Genomic DNA, 12,569 nt, shown 5'->3' with positions numbered 1-12,569 from the left:
GCTTTCTTCTCCTCTCGTGGCTTCACCTCACTATGAATCCTTAAAGTCTCAGCTCACATATCAGTCACTGCAGGAAGCCTTACCTCATCTGGACTGAGTGGCACAGCTCTCCTTTGTGCTCCCACAGCACAGGCGCCTACTTCAAATGACCTTGTCTCTGCTCATCTGCTTCTTTCCCCTCCACTCGGAAGGCTCTCGAGGTCAGAGGCTGATTCTTGTTCACTAGTGCATCCCTACTGCCTGATATAGAACCCGGCACACAGTAGGTGTTCTGTTAGTTGAATCAAAGCATGAACAGATTTGTGCAAGATATTCCTTTAAGATAGTTACCAAGTGTGTAACTATGTAGGCCACTAAGAGGACAGAGATATGTTGAAATCAGATTATTAGGGGGCCAGCCTGGTGGCGCAAGCAGTTAAGTGCGCGTGCTCCACTGCGGCGGCCCGGGGTTCACCGGTTTGGATCCTGGGCGTGCACCAACGCACTGCTTGGCAAGCCATGCTGTGGTGGCGTCCCGTATAAAGTGGAGGATGATGGGCACGGATGTTAGCCCAAGGCCAGTCTTCCTCAGCAAAAAAAAAAAAAAAAAAAAAGAGGAGGATTGGCAGATGTTAGCACAGGGCTGATCTTCCTCACACAAAAAATAAATAAATAAATAAATCAGATGATGAGTTGTGTTAGTTTGCTAGGGCTGCCATAACAAAGTAGCACACAGACTGGGTGGCTTAAGCAACAGAAATGCATTTCCTCACAGGTCTGAAGACTAGAAGTCCAAGATCAAGGTGTCAGCAGGGTTGATTTCTTCTGAGGCCTCTCTCTTTGGCTTGTAGATGGCCATCTTCTCACTGTGTCTTCACATGGCCTTCCTTCTGTGTGTATCTGTGTCCTAGTTTCCTCTTTTATAAGGACACCAGTCAGATTGGATTAGGGCCACCCTAATGACCTCATTTTATCTCAAGATACACTTACCTTCTGAGGTACTAGGGGTTAGAGCTTCAACATATGAGTTTGAGGAGAACACAATTCAGCCCATAATGTTGATCATGAGCACTGGCTTCATAGATTTTTACCACCTTGGCATAGCCCTGGAGTGAATGTAGACCGCTACATTGCTGACTCCTTTGGAAAGTTATTTGCCATAAAGATTTGGTAATAAGCATACATCTTTGTCAAGAAAGGGGCATTTTGGAGCTGATCATTGTTTTCAGGGGTTAGAGGCGGCTATTATATTGGGAATTCCAAACCTCTAAGAATAAAGTCCTAGAGGACTAAAGTAATGAAAATACTTCAGAATAATATGAGGGTAATTGCCAATATTACCATCCTGACTGGAAATTCCCATTCTAAAATGGCTAGTTCTTGGTTAATCCCAAGAAATTCAGTGGTCACATGTCCAGTTTCCTACTCAAGCGATGAAAACATTGCGTCCAAAGGTTTTTCTCTGATCTTCATTGCTCTTTGACTTTCAGGACTGGGAAAACACTGTGGAACACAGTCAAGTCTTGTCTTTTAGCTTCACATTGGCTGTAGAGGATTTAGACTTCTACTCCTTAAAGGGCTGAGAAACAGTCCACGCAGGCTCAACCTTGGTCACTCCCTGTACATAATGAAATCGCTGCCCACAGAAGTCAGAGTGAGGTTGTGGGGAAGAGGCGGTGTAAGTGACTCTGACTGTTGCTATAACAACAGTACCTTGGTCTAATTTCTTTTGAAAAATGAATTTCAGCTGGTGGGATGGAGCCAAGCAGCTTCTCCCCACAGATGAAAGCTCTGCCGACAGTCTCCAGAGCTCTGCTGTTTATGGACTGAGTGCGTGGGGCTGTGCATGCCGCTGCTGGTTGAACCTTTTCAGAGCTGGTGAAATCACACCCATGTTTGCCTGCATGTGGGAATACGCCTGTCTGCATGTGGACATCTTCACCCACGGGTGATTCATCCTGGAGGGGAAAATCCTCTAGTTCTGCCTTGTCTCCTATTTGTGAACAGAGCTACTCTAAAGACATGTAAATAATGGCAATCTCCTTGTTGGTAAATGAAGGCAAGTCCCTTAGCTTTCAGCTTTGGAGTACACACCTGCTATGAAATGGAGATCTGGAAGTCAGACGCTGTGTAAAAATAAGAATAACGTCCTGTTTGCTCGCTCACTGAGATGGTTTTGTGTGTGTGTGTGTGTGTGTGTGTGTGTGTGTGTGTGTGCGCGCGCGCGCGTGCCTGTGAAAGAGAGAGAGAGCACAGGAGATAGAGAGAGAGGAGAAGGAAAACTCTCTTCCAGGAGGTTTCTCTTAGCTTTGCTTTATGCAAACTACAACTCACAAGGAAGAGCAATGTCTGACCTCTTTGAGGGAAACAAGAGGCTTTTTATAGACTAGGAGATCTTATTTCAATACTTTTGTTTTCCACAGGGAGATAAACACGTGCTGGGATTTTATTCAAAAGCAGCATCAGGTCTGGGCGCTGTGGGCTATTTGTGTTCCCTAAGCTGGTGCTCGACTTCAGAGCCGTGGAGGCACTCCTGGAAGGGGCTAGAAACAAAAATGAGAATTTCTCTGAAAAGAAGGGATATTTTGAGTAAACAGCAAAATAAAAATATTCTTGATTCCTACCCAAGGGAGAGAAAAGTACTCAGCCTCCCTGAAGTGTTTCTCCTTCCTGCGTCCATCCTCCCAGAAAACAAACAAATCGAAACCTCATGCTTAGTTCCAACATGCCTGTTCTCTGGTCTGCGTGGCTGGTGTTTAAGTCTCCAGCTGTGAATGATGCAGATAAGATCTGATCTTTTCATTTGCCCTCTTCCTCTCTATGGTTTTCCCTTCTTCCTCATCAACCTCCTTCACCGTCATTTCTTTACAGCTCTAAATAAAATCCCATTAGGAATTTCAAATTGTAGTACAAGGTCAGGCATACAGGAACATTTGAATAGATAATGTATGCATGACTTCTAGTAAGAGATATCAGGAGATATTGCTAAGGAAATTGTTTCTTGTCCTTAAAAATAAATGTAATGTAACGTGTGTGTGTGTTTATGGATGTGAAAAGACAGAGCAGTTTAGGGTTCAGATAGTGGAATTCTGATGGCGACTACAGATCTCGGTGGAGCTTTTCCTGCAGAAAGCTACCGAGTGGAGGAAGCTGCCACTGGGATACACACATCTGCTCCCTCCTGAAGTTTCCAGGGCTGCAGCTATCATCACTTCTCAAACACATGATAAATTTGCAGAGTAACATCTTTCCTCATAGAGAAGCACAATGCTTTTCTGTGAATCAGGCAGATCTGACTCAAAGACACAAACACATTGTCCTTAGATCGTCACGACACAGGTGTCTAAAACACTTGCCCAGAATTTCTAAGCAAGATTTACTCATGTTTGATCAGGACAGGAGTCATCAGACGCAGAATAGCAGAGTAGGTGAGAACACAGACTTGAGAGGTAGGTGGAACTAAGTAGGGCTCTGCTGTGTGCCCTGGGACAAATTACTATCCTCTCTGAGCTCATTCCTCATCCATAATAGGGTTATGGTGAGGATTAATCAAGGTAATATATGTAAAGCATTTAGATTGATGCCTGATACATGGTAAGCTCTCAGCCAATTAGAACATTAAATGACAATAGTATCTTGAAATATTTAGTAAGCAGTGAATCAAATTCTCTGATAAAAGCTTAGAAGTTTAGAGCTTTCTACTGAAAACTATGTGAGGAGATTTAAAAATCATATAACGTTGGCATTTGCAGAGATAACAGTCTTGGTTTTAATGAGTAGTTAATAATTTTGTTGAAGCACCAATTTGAACTACATGTGTGGAGCTTGTGAAAAACTTTATAACTTCAGATAGAAAGAGCACACAGGATTCGTTGACTTGTGATGAAAATATAATTTATTCATTCAATCCAGAGAAAGCCAAGATCCTGTATGAACGTTTATGTATTTGGAAATAGGGAGATATGAGGAGATCTTGGGACTTAGCATCTCTAAATGTCAAGGACCTTGACTGCCACTGCTCTTGATGTTTTATGATCCATTCTCAATGTGTTGCTGTGCATTCAGTTGGTGCTTATTACACATTTAAGAATAATAACTAAAGGAAAAAAGCATCCCTAGAAATTCAGCCACACAAAAAAGATTTAAATTGCTTTTAAAGACTCCCTTACTCTGGCACCTCACAGCTAGAATTGGGTGAGCATCCATGTGCCAAACACTGAAAAGAGGTACTGCCACTCTTGTGTATACCTAAGACTGCTCGGGAATAGGGTTTTAAATCTGACTCACAGCAGAAGGAAAATGATCATGGTCATTTCCAAAAATAACCTCAAATTCCCTCAAAATGTTCTGAATGGGCCTGTTCCCTTGGACTGGGGGCTCAGCAATGCCCCAGCATTCCCTTGGGCCTCTGTAGCTGAGGTTTCACATGCCCACTAAGAGGGCGAGGCCCCCTTTTAAGATGATCCTTTTCTTCCTGGAGCATTTCAGAATGGAAATTTTTAACTGCTCAAGGCTGACATCCCCTCCAGAGACCAAATTTCCCACTGACCAGGTCCAGAGAACCAGAGAAGCTGTGTTCTGGACTTGTTCTGTCTCAAGTAGAGGTTTTAAGCTCTTGGCTCTCAGGGAGATAGCGTTGAGTGTGTGTGTGTGTGTGTGTGTGTGTGTGTGTGTGTATTTTTAATTCATATGACTTTTTTTATGAGGTACAGTTGTTTTCTCTCTAAAATAATGTTAGGGGTGTATGAGGCTAACAAGGGAGACTTCAGGAGTTGTGATAAGATTTTTCTTTTTCTTTTCATGTTGCTGTGTTCTTCATGTAGATCTCCTTAAAGCAAACATACTCAGCTTTTGTCAATACATGTCTGACATGTGTTCACTTTCTGGTGTGTCTTTGTTCTGGGGAATGAGCCCACCTTCAGCGCCTGGCACCCAGGCACACGGCATGCCCTCAGTTCAATGGGTGAAGCAAAAGTAAATATATAACATGGAGGGAGAAAATGGTCTAGGATATTACTGTGCTCAGAGAAACCTAAAATATAAAAAATAAACATTTTCATGAAGAGTCCTGTAGAAATCCAGCAAGCCTCTGCAGAATTCAAGATCCTCTGAGGTTTGAAATATCTCAGTCTAGAGCATTGTTTCTTAGTCCCTCTATGAGCTATCCTGGAGTATCACCAATGAACTCAGGAACATTGTATATTGACATTGGGATTATGTGTATCTATGTATTAAAAAAAAAATCAACCCAACAACCTCAAAATGTCAGAACTTCAATAGAAGTATTAGTCTAGGTCAGAATTTCTAAAAACTGGGGATCCTGGACCAACTACCTGAGAGGAATCTGAGGTTTTTATTCAGTTTCTTTAGATACCTGTGCCTCCACCTGTGTCCCAATCTGGGCCTCACCTTGGGCTAGTAAATCAGAAACTGTGGAAGTAGGACCAAGAAATCTGATTTTTAACAGCTTCCCATGTCACTTTCAAGTTGGATAATCACTGGTCTAGAAGGTTGAACCTCTAAATAAACCTCAAAAGATCCTTTCTAAGGGTGCTTAAATCTAAAAGACAGTTCTGGAAGTGTTTTGCACACTGTTCATATTCTACTAATTAAAATATCTAACACGTGAGTATTCTGGGTCACTCATCAAATACATTAAATAAGCGAGTCAAATTTATCCATGTGTTCGTGTGCTTATTATCTGCTGATACAATGAAACAGAATAACCATGTGAAAATTGATTCAGTGAATCATATTCTGGTTTGACCAGAGAAGATCAAAATGACCAAAATGTTCTCTTTGAGCCTCTAAATTAGTTATAGCATCTGCAAGCTGAGATTCCAATTCATCTTCAAGTCTTGGGAAATAGTTGTGTCTTTAATAGTTGGTGAGGGAAGCTCACTCACACTTTTGGTTGGAGAGGGTGCATTGATGGGTGAAAACCACTTGAAGCCTTTGTATGGAAATTTAAAATTCAACTATGAAAATATCCAGCATTTTGAGTTCACATATATGCCAAAACACATGACCTTGGTAATGTCACGTAAAGTCTCTGGGTTTCAGTTTCAATTTTCCTTTACACAAGTCTCTTCATGTGCTCTTTAGTTGTTCGCAACATAGATTCCATGGACTCTTAGAGTCCTCAAAAATATAAGGAAAGGACAGTCCTCAAGCCATTTCTAGCATTTTAAAAATAACCAAAATAAATCGTACATTTACTCAAATGTCATGAAAACACTATATAGGCCAACATTTTCAAGTCCCTGCTTTGGAGATCAATTACATAAACTCAGTGTGGTTAGTTGAGAGATCTTTTTAGCATTCATTCATTTGCACAATCCCGCGAAGGAAAAAGAAAGCACTTATAGTATGATGTGTATTAGGATGCCACGGGAGCAATGGAGGCTCTCCGAGGTCAGGAGTTGTGGGGAGGGCCTGTCAAAAGAGACTGTATAGAAGATAATGTCTAAACTGAATCGTGAAGGACAAATAGAATTGTTCAGGTGAAGAAGTTGATTAAGAATATAACATATGCAAAGGCTCAGAGCGAGACAGAGAATAAACATCGTGTGTCCTGAGAACTGCAAATAATTAAGTATAGCTGAAGGTTTAGAGTTGATTAGTGTTGGAGGGTAAGTGGAGGGGAAGAACGTTAGAGGTGATAGCTAAGACTGGAGAGGTAAGCAGGGACGTGGATCAAGTTGTGTGTGCCGAGCTTAGATGATGCTGGAGATAGTGGACGGCTCCAGAAAAACTGCATGTGACGGATGGGCATGATCAGGTTCACATTTTATAAAGAAAATCACAGCCACAAAGCAGAGAATGGGTTGGAGGGGAGGCAAGGCTGGGGCAGAGAGACTCGGCAGGAGCTGCTGCAGAAATCCATGAAAGAAATCTTGAAGATCTGAACTAAGGTAGTGGCATTGGGGGTGGAAGATGAGAATAAAATTCATTGATGATAAGAACAGAGGGTTCTTGAGGTTTAATTGGGTGTAGGTGGTGGGGAGAGGGTGGAATCAAGGATGATTCTTGAAAACAGTCTGAGAGGGCATTATCACAATTAGCATTGGAGCCCAGTGCCATTGATGAAGGCATGACTGTGCTTTGCCCTCCTGGATGAGTGTGTAGTGTGGGCTGTGGAGTCAGACCTGAGTCTGAATTCGAATCTGGGTTGAGCCGCTTGCCCCTCAGCTCTGTAATCTTGGACACAGTGCTTAATCTCACTATGCCTCAAGTTCCTTCTCTATAAGATTGTTATAATAAAACCCACCTTTTAGAATCATTGGGAGTAGGCGACAAGGAGTCTGATGGTTTACATCGATGTCTTCTGTCTTAAAATCGTCATTATTTTTTTTTGTGTGTGTGTGAGGAAGATCAGCCCTAAGCTAACATTCATGCTAATCCTCCTCTTTTTGCTGAGGAAGACTGGCTCTGAGCTAACATCTATTGCCAATCCTCCTCCTTTTTTTCCCCCAAAGCCCCAGTAGATAGTTGTACGTCATAGTTGCACATCCTTCTAGTTGGTGTATGTGCACGTGGCCTCAGCATGGCTGGAGAAGCAATGTGTCGCTACGCGCCTGGGATCCGAACCCGGGCTGCCAGTAGCGGAGCGCGCGCACTTAACCACTAAGCCACGGGGCCAGCCCAAAATCTTCATTATTAATAGTAGTATCATCATCTTTATTTCCAAGCTCCGTGATCCTGCACAATTTTGTGCAAAATCAGGGACAAGGCAATAAAGAGTATTTTTGAACCTGCTAGCACTGCTAAAAGTCTAAAGGAAGAATGCCAACTATACTTTTTTTAAAAAGTCTAAAGGAAGAAAGAATCTCTTTGTCATGGACATGCTGGCCAGGGGACCCCTAAGAATCTGCTGGGCATAGGGCCCCTCTATGTCAGCAGAGGCCTGGTAATCTTAGCCATGTTCCTTCTTATCATGGGTGTTATCCACCCCTCCCCATTCTACCTCCTCCAAAACACTGTCCTTTTCCCTGTAGAACTATGAGACCAGCACATGACCTGCCCCAAAGATTTGCTATGAGGATAAAATACGATCTTGTGTGAAAGTGCTTCATAACCCCAAAGGCACAGCTGTTCTTATTACTACTAGTCCAGGTGTCGTAACACCCCTCTCAAAGCATTCTGTCTCTCTCTGTCTCTCAGTTTCTCTCTCTCTCTCTCCTCTCTCTCTCTCTCTCTCTCTCTCTCTCACACACACACACACACACACACACACCCCACCTCACAGTTTCACAGAAATGCAAGCTATCAAGCCATTCTATGGACGAGAGACTTGTGCTGGAGCCATTATGGAAGAGGAATTGTTTCCTTCGGAGTAATTGACACATGATAGCGGCCCATATTGTCATAGGCATTGGATGAACAGCGTACTTCAGCTCCTGGCACCACAGCTTCCCTTAATGGGAGAAAACATTTATATGTAATAATAGTAATATAGGAGCAAGGAAGCTGATGTTCAGTAAAGGATTTCTGTGATTCTTCCATGATGGCACAAATCATACTAAGCTTCCAGCTTTGTAAGGCAGAAGGGCCAAGGACCTCTTAAGATAAGGCTATTTGGGATGAGACTCTGACCTGGGTCTTTGGGGTGTGGGGGAGCTCACAAGGACATTCCCCATGTGCAGTCAGCCGCTCTCATGCTCACTGAGCAGAGTGCTTGGGAGTTACTCAGCCTTCTCAAGCATTCAGGTTCTATCTCTTCCTGCCAACTCTCCATCTATCTCCCAAGAGGGATGTAAGGAGAGAAGTGGACTCTCAGACCACCTTTCCGTAGAGCAAAGGATGATAAGACAGACAGTAGGGATGCTAAGGTTTCTCTGCTATTTTGGACACAACTAATCAAAACATAAAAACCATAACACAGCATTTTAAATGATGTCTTCCTTATATTCCCAAATGCTGATACATGAAAAATATGTCAAGATTTGGCTTAAAGGGGCCAGCAGTGGAGAACTTTCAGCCCTCAAGGAAAAGGAAATACTCAGCAGCTCCATTCAGGTCGCATGCTGGAAATGTATTTGATTTGAACTTCAACAATCCAGTGCTGTTCTACAATCTAGGACACGAATGCATTAGCACTTGGACTTGGGCTTGAATTGCAAATTTGATTTTTGTTGTTCATATTAAAAAAGCTATACCAGATGCTTGGAAAACATTAGGGTTTTGCCAGCTAGGGAACAGAAATATTATCATTCTACCTATTTGTATTTTGGAGATCCAGAAAGGAATCTCTCTCAGTTGCAATTGTGACTGTTAATATCACTGAATTTAAAATAGTAATAGCTAAGGCTTACTGGGTGCTTACTGGATATCAGGCATGAAGCTAAGTGCTTTCCATATTATTTCACTTGAGTTCATCCTCACAGTAACTCTGTGAGCTATGTATTATTAACCCATTTTGCAGATAAGAAAACCAAGGCTTAGGAGAGGGTGAATAAATTTTCCAGGATTCGTTCATTCAATAGGTATTTATTGAGTGTCTACTGTGAGCTACTGAGGACCCAGTAGTGAACAAATCAGAAAAATCCCTACCTTCAAGTAACTCACTTCCTAATGGAGGGTAGCATGGCTAACATTTATTAAGTACCAGGCAACATTTATTTGTGTTAACTCTTAGATGGAGGGTCTTGGGTTTGAACCTAAGCATTCCAAGGCCTTTGCTCCTGTTTCTATATTATTGCTCTGTACTGCCTCACCCAGCTAGGCCCGCTCAGCTGGTAAGAGGTGAAACTTGGGGTTCCCACCAGGTCTGTCTGTCTCCATGGTCTCAGCCACCACTACTTTACAGAGGAACAAATGGAGCATTTGTCTTTATTTCTCCATCCTACCCATCCATTTCATGGCCTAGAATAGAATCATGGACCTATGCTTCCTAAAATAAAGGCAGGTTCATTTTTAAGACAAATGCTTAATTTTTTAAGGTTAACGTCACTTCAGATGGTGCTGAGGGCCCCAAGCCTTGTTTCCTTTAGGCCCTGAAACTGTGATATTTGAACTTGCTGCCATGTGTTGGAGCTGTGTTCAAGTATCTGCCACACCTATGATCAGAACCACGGTTTCCTGGTTTGTTCAATAAATAGCATAATTTTATAGCTATTTCCACCTAATATGATGAATGGAACCAATATCTTCTTTGAGGTCAAATTCCAGTGTGTCCCAGTTAGGGCCTTGTTTTCAGCTATTCAGAGGCTTCCACCAAGTGACTGCAGACAGGATTTGGTGTTGTGATTAAAAATATAAGATTTAGGAATAAAGGTTAGACTGGATTTTTGCTCAAGGATCTTTTCTGTTTACTTTTAAAATGGAATTCTCTACTTATAAGAAAATAGCAATAAAATGGCACTTCTTGGAATCCCCCACATCAGCTCCAGATTGGTTTTATTATACATGGGGCTCCTCTAGAGCCTGGGCAGTTCTGCACGTGAGTGCTAAAGTCCAGGGTCAGAGGGAATCCTGCTCCTCTCTTCCATTGCTTCTGTAATACACAGCACCTTTGCCGAGAATAGGAGAGTGCCCAAGTGGAGGACTGCTCTGCCTCCTCCCTCTCTCCCTACGTCATTCTGCCTCCTGCCTTCAACTCTGTAAAGTTACTAAAACCTCTTCTAACCCAACCTAGTCTTCCTTTTGTCATTCAGCAAGTATTTTCCCAGTACCTACTTTATGCCAAGCTCTTTCACCCGAGTCCCATACACTAGCCCTTTCTAGCAGAAAGGAAGGGAGCAGACAGATGAATTAGGCTTACAGTTAATAAATCCATGGAGTTAGCAAGATTTTTCTTAACTGGACTTCTTAAATGAGTCCAGTGGGGTGAACATAGCACTCTCCAGGGTAAGAGATACCATTACCAGGAATGTAGAGTCTCAAAACGAGGCATTCCTTGTGGTCAATGGGCCTGCCTCCTGCTCTGATTCAAACTCACCTCTTTCAGCCCCTGTGAATTAGATAATAGAATCATTTACTCAATTTACCATTATTTATTAAGCACTACTATGAACCTGAACATTGGGTGCAGCCCCATGGATACACAGTAAGCAAGTCAGCTATAGTCTCTACCTTCTTGGAGCTCACCAAACACACACTTAAGCAATTACCCCAAAGTATGATAGAAGCTATGAAGGGAAAGTATAGGTTGCTTGGAAAAACTTATTCCAGGATATCCAACCCAGTATAGGTGGGTCAAAGAAGGTACCTAATGTAGTTGGGGAGGGGAAGAGATGTAAGAGAAGACTTCGTAGAGGAAGTGAAATGTAAGATCCAACCTGAAAGATGAGTAGCTATTAACCAGGGGAAGGGGAGAGAAGTATGTTCCAAAGAAAAGACAACAACAGGTACAATGCCCTAGAGGCAGAGGGAAACTTGGCACACTTAAGAAACTGAAAGACTTTCAGGAGAGTTGATAAACAATGTTTGGGAGGGGATGGGGAGGTGATGCTGAGCAGAGAGGCAAAAAGATGAGCCTGGAATGATGAGCAAGAGCCAGGTGAAGCAGGCTTAGTTTGGATTTTAATCTAAACACAATAGAAATCATTGCAGAGTTGTACACAGGAAGGGCAATATATTTTTTGAAAGAGGTGGTAGTATAGAGAATAGATTGATGGAGAGTAAGACAAAATAAAGGAATAGATGAAAGAGTGAATGGATGGATAAGTGGAGGCAGGGCAAAGAGACCAGTTAGGAGACTGTTGCAACAATCTAGCGAGAGATAATTGTATCCTGGCCTAAGATCGTAGCAGGGAGGCTAGAGATGAGTGGGCATATTAGTGTGATATTTTGGGTGCAGAATCCATAGGGCTTGGTGACTTGTGATGTGGGGAGTTTCAAAAAGAATGCTCAGGTTTCTGATTTGGGTAACTGGGTAGATACTGAGATAGAGAACACTGGTGAGAATCACATTGGAGTAGAAAAGATAATCAGCTCAATGTTGAGACATGTTGAGTTTTAGATGCCTGTACAACTCAGGAAGAGAACATTGGAGTTGATGGAACTTAACAGAGAAGATTGGGCTGGGTACATTGTTATGGAGTCATCAGCCCAGAGAAGATAGTTGAAGCTGTTATAACGGATGAAATTGTCTAGGCAAGCATATAGAGTGAGCAACGAAAAAAGCTTAAGACGGGACATTGAAGAATCCCATCGTTTAGAAGAAAGAAAGAAGAATGCAGAAGAGACTGAAAAAGAGCAGTAGAAAGAAAAGAGGAAATCCCAAAAAGTATGATATCGTGGAGAGCCATGGAAGCATGCTTTTAGAACAGTGGGCTACTGTATCACAATGTGCTGGGAGGTCAAGTAAAATAAGAACTGAAAGGAAGTTTTGGGTTACTTTAACCTTCATTTCTTAATCTTCATTTCTGTGCTATTCAGTAAATGTGTTAAATTTCATATTCTTGGAGAATTTTTAGTGTTCTTTAAAATATTGTTGACTTAATTCCTTGATGTTCTCAATTAAGGTGTGACAAGAATTTAAGATAGGTATTAAGATCTTTCTTGAGTATGATACATTTTGGTCCAAGTCTCACATCTAGCATTCATTTGGAAAATAATAATACGTGATTCTTCCCTACAAGAGAAGT

The 12,569-nt window shown here is 42.1% G+C and overlaps 1 protein-coding gene across 2 annotated transcripts in view; it reads left to right on the top strand.

Moving 5' to 3' along the window:
* MAML3 (mastermind like transcriptional coactivator 3) overlaps window positions 1-12,569 on the top strand; it is a 401,479-nt gene that overhangs the window by 222,826 nt on the left and 166,084 nt on the right. The gene's annotated exons all lie outside the window — the stretch shown is intronic.

This window comes from Diceros bicornis, chromosome 11 (genome assembly GCF_020826845.1).
Source record: "Diceros bicornis minor isolate mBicDic1 chromosome 11, mDicBic1.mat.cur, whole genome shotgun sequence".
NCBI classification, from domain to species: domain Eukaryota; kingdom Metazoa; phylum Chordata; class Mammalia; order Perissodactyla; family Rhinocerotidae; genus Diceros; species Diceros bicornis.
The sequence above is the reverse complement of the archived record's forward strand: the minus strand, read 5'-3'. Positions and strand labels throughout refer to the sequence as shown.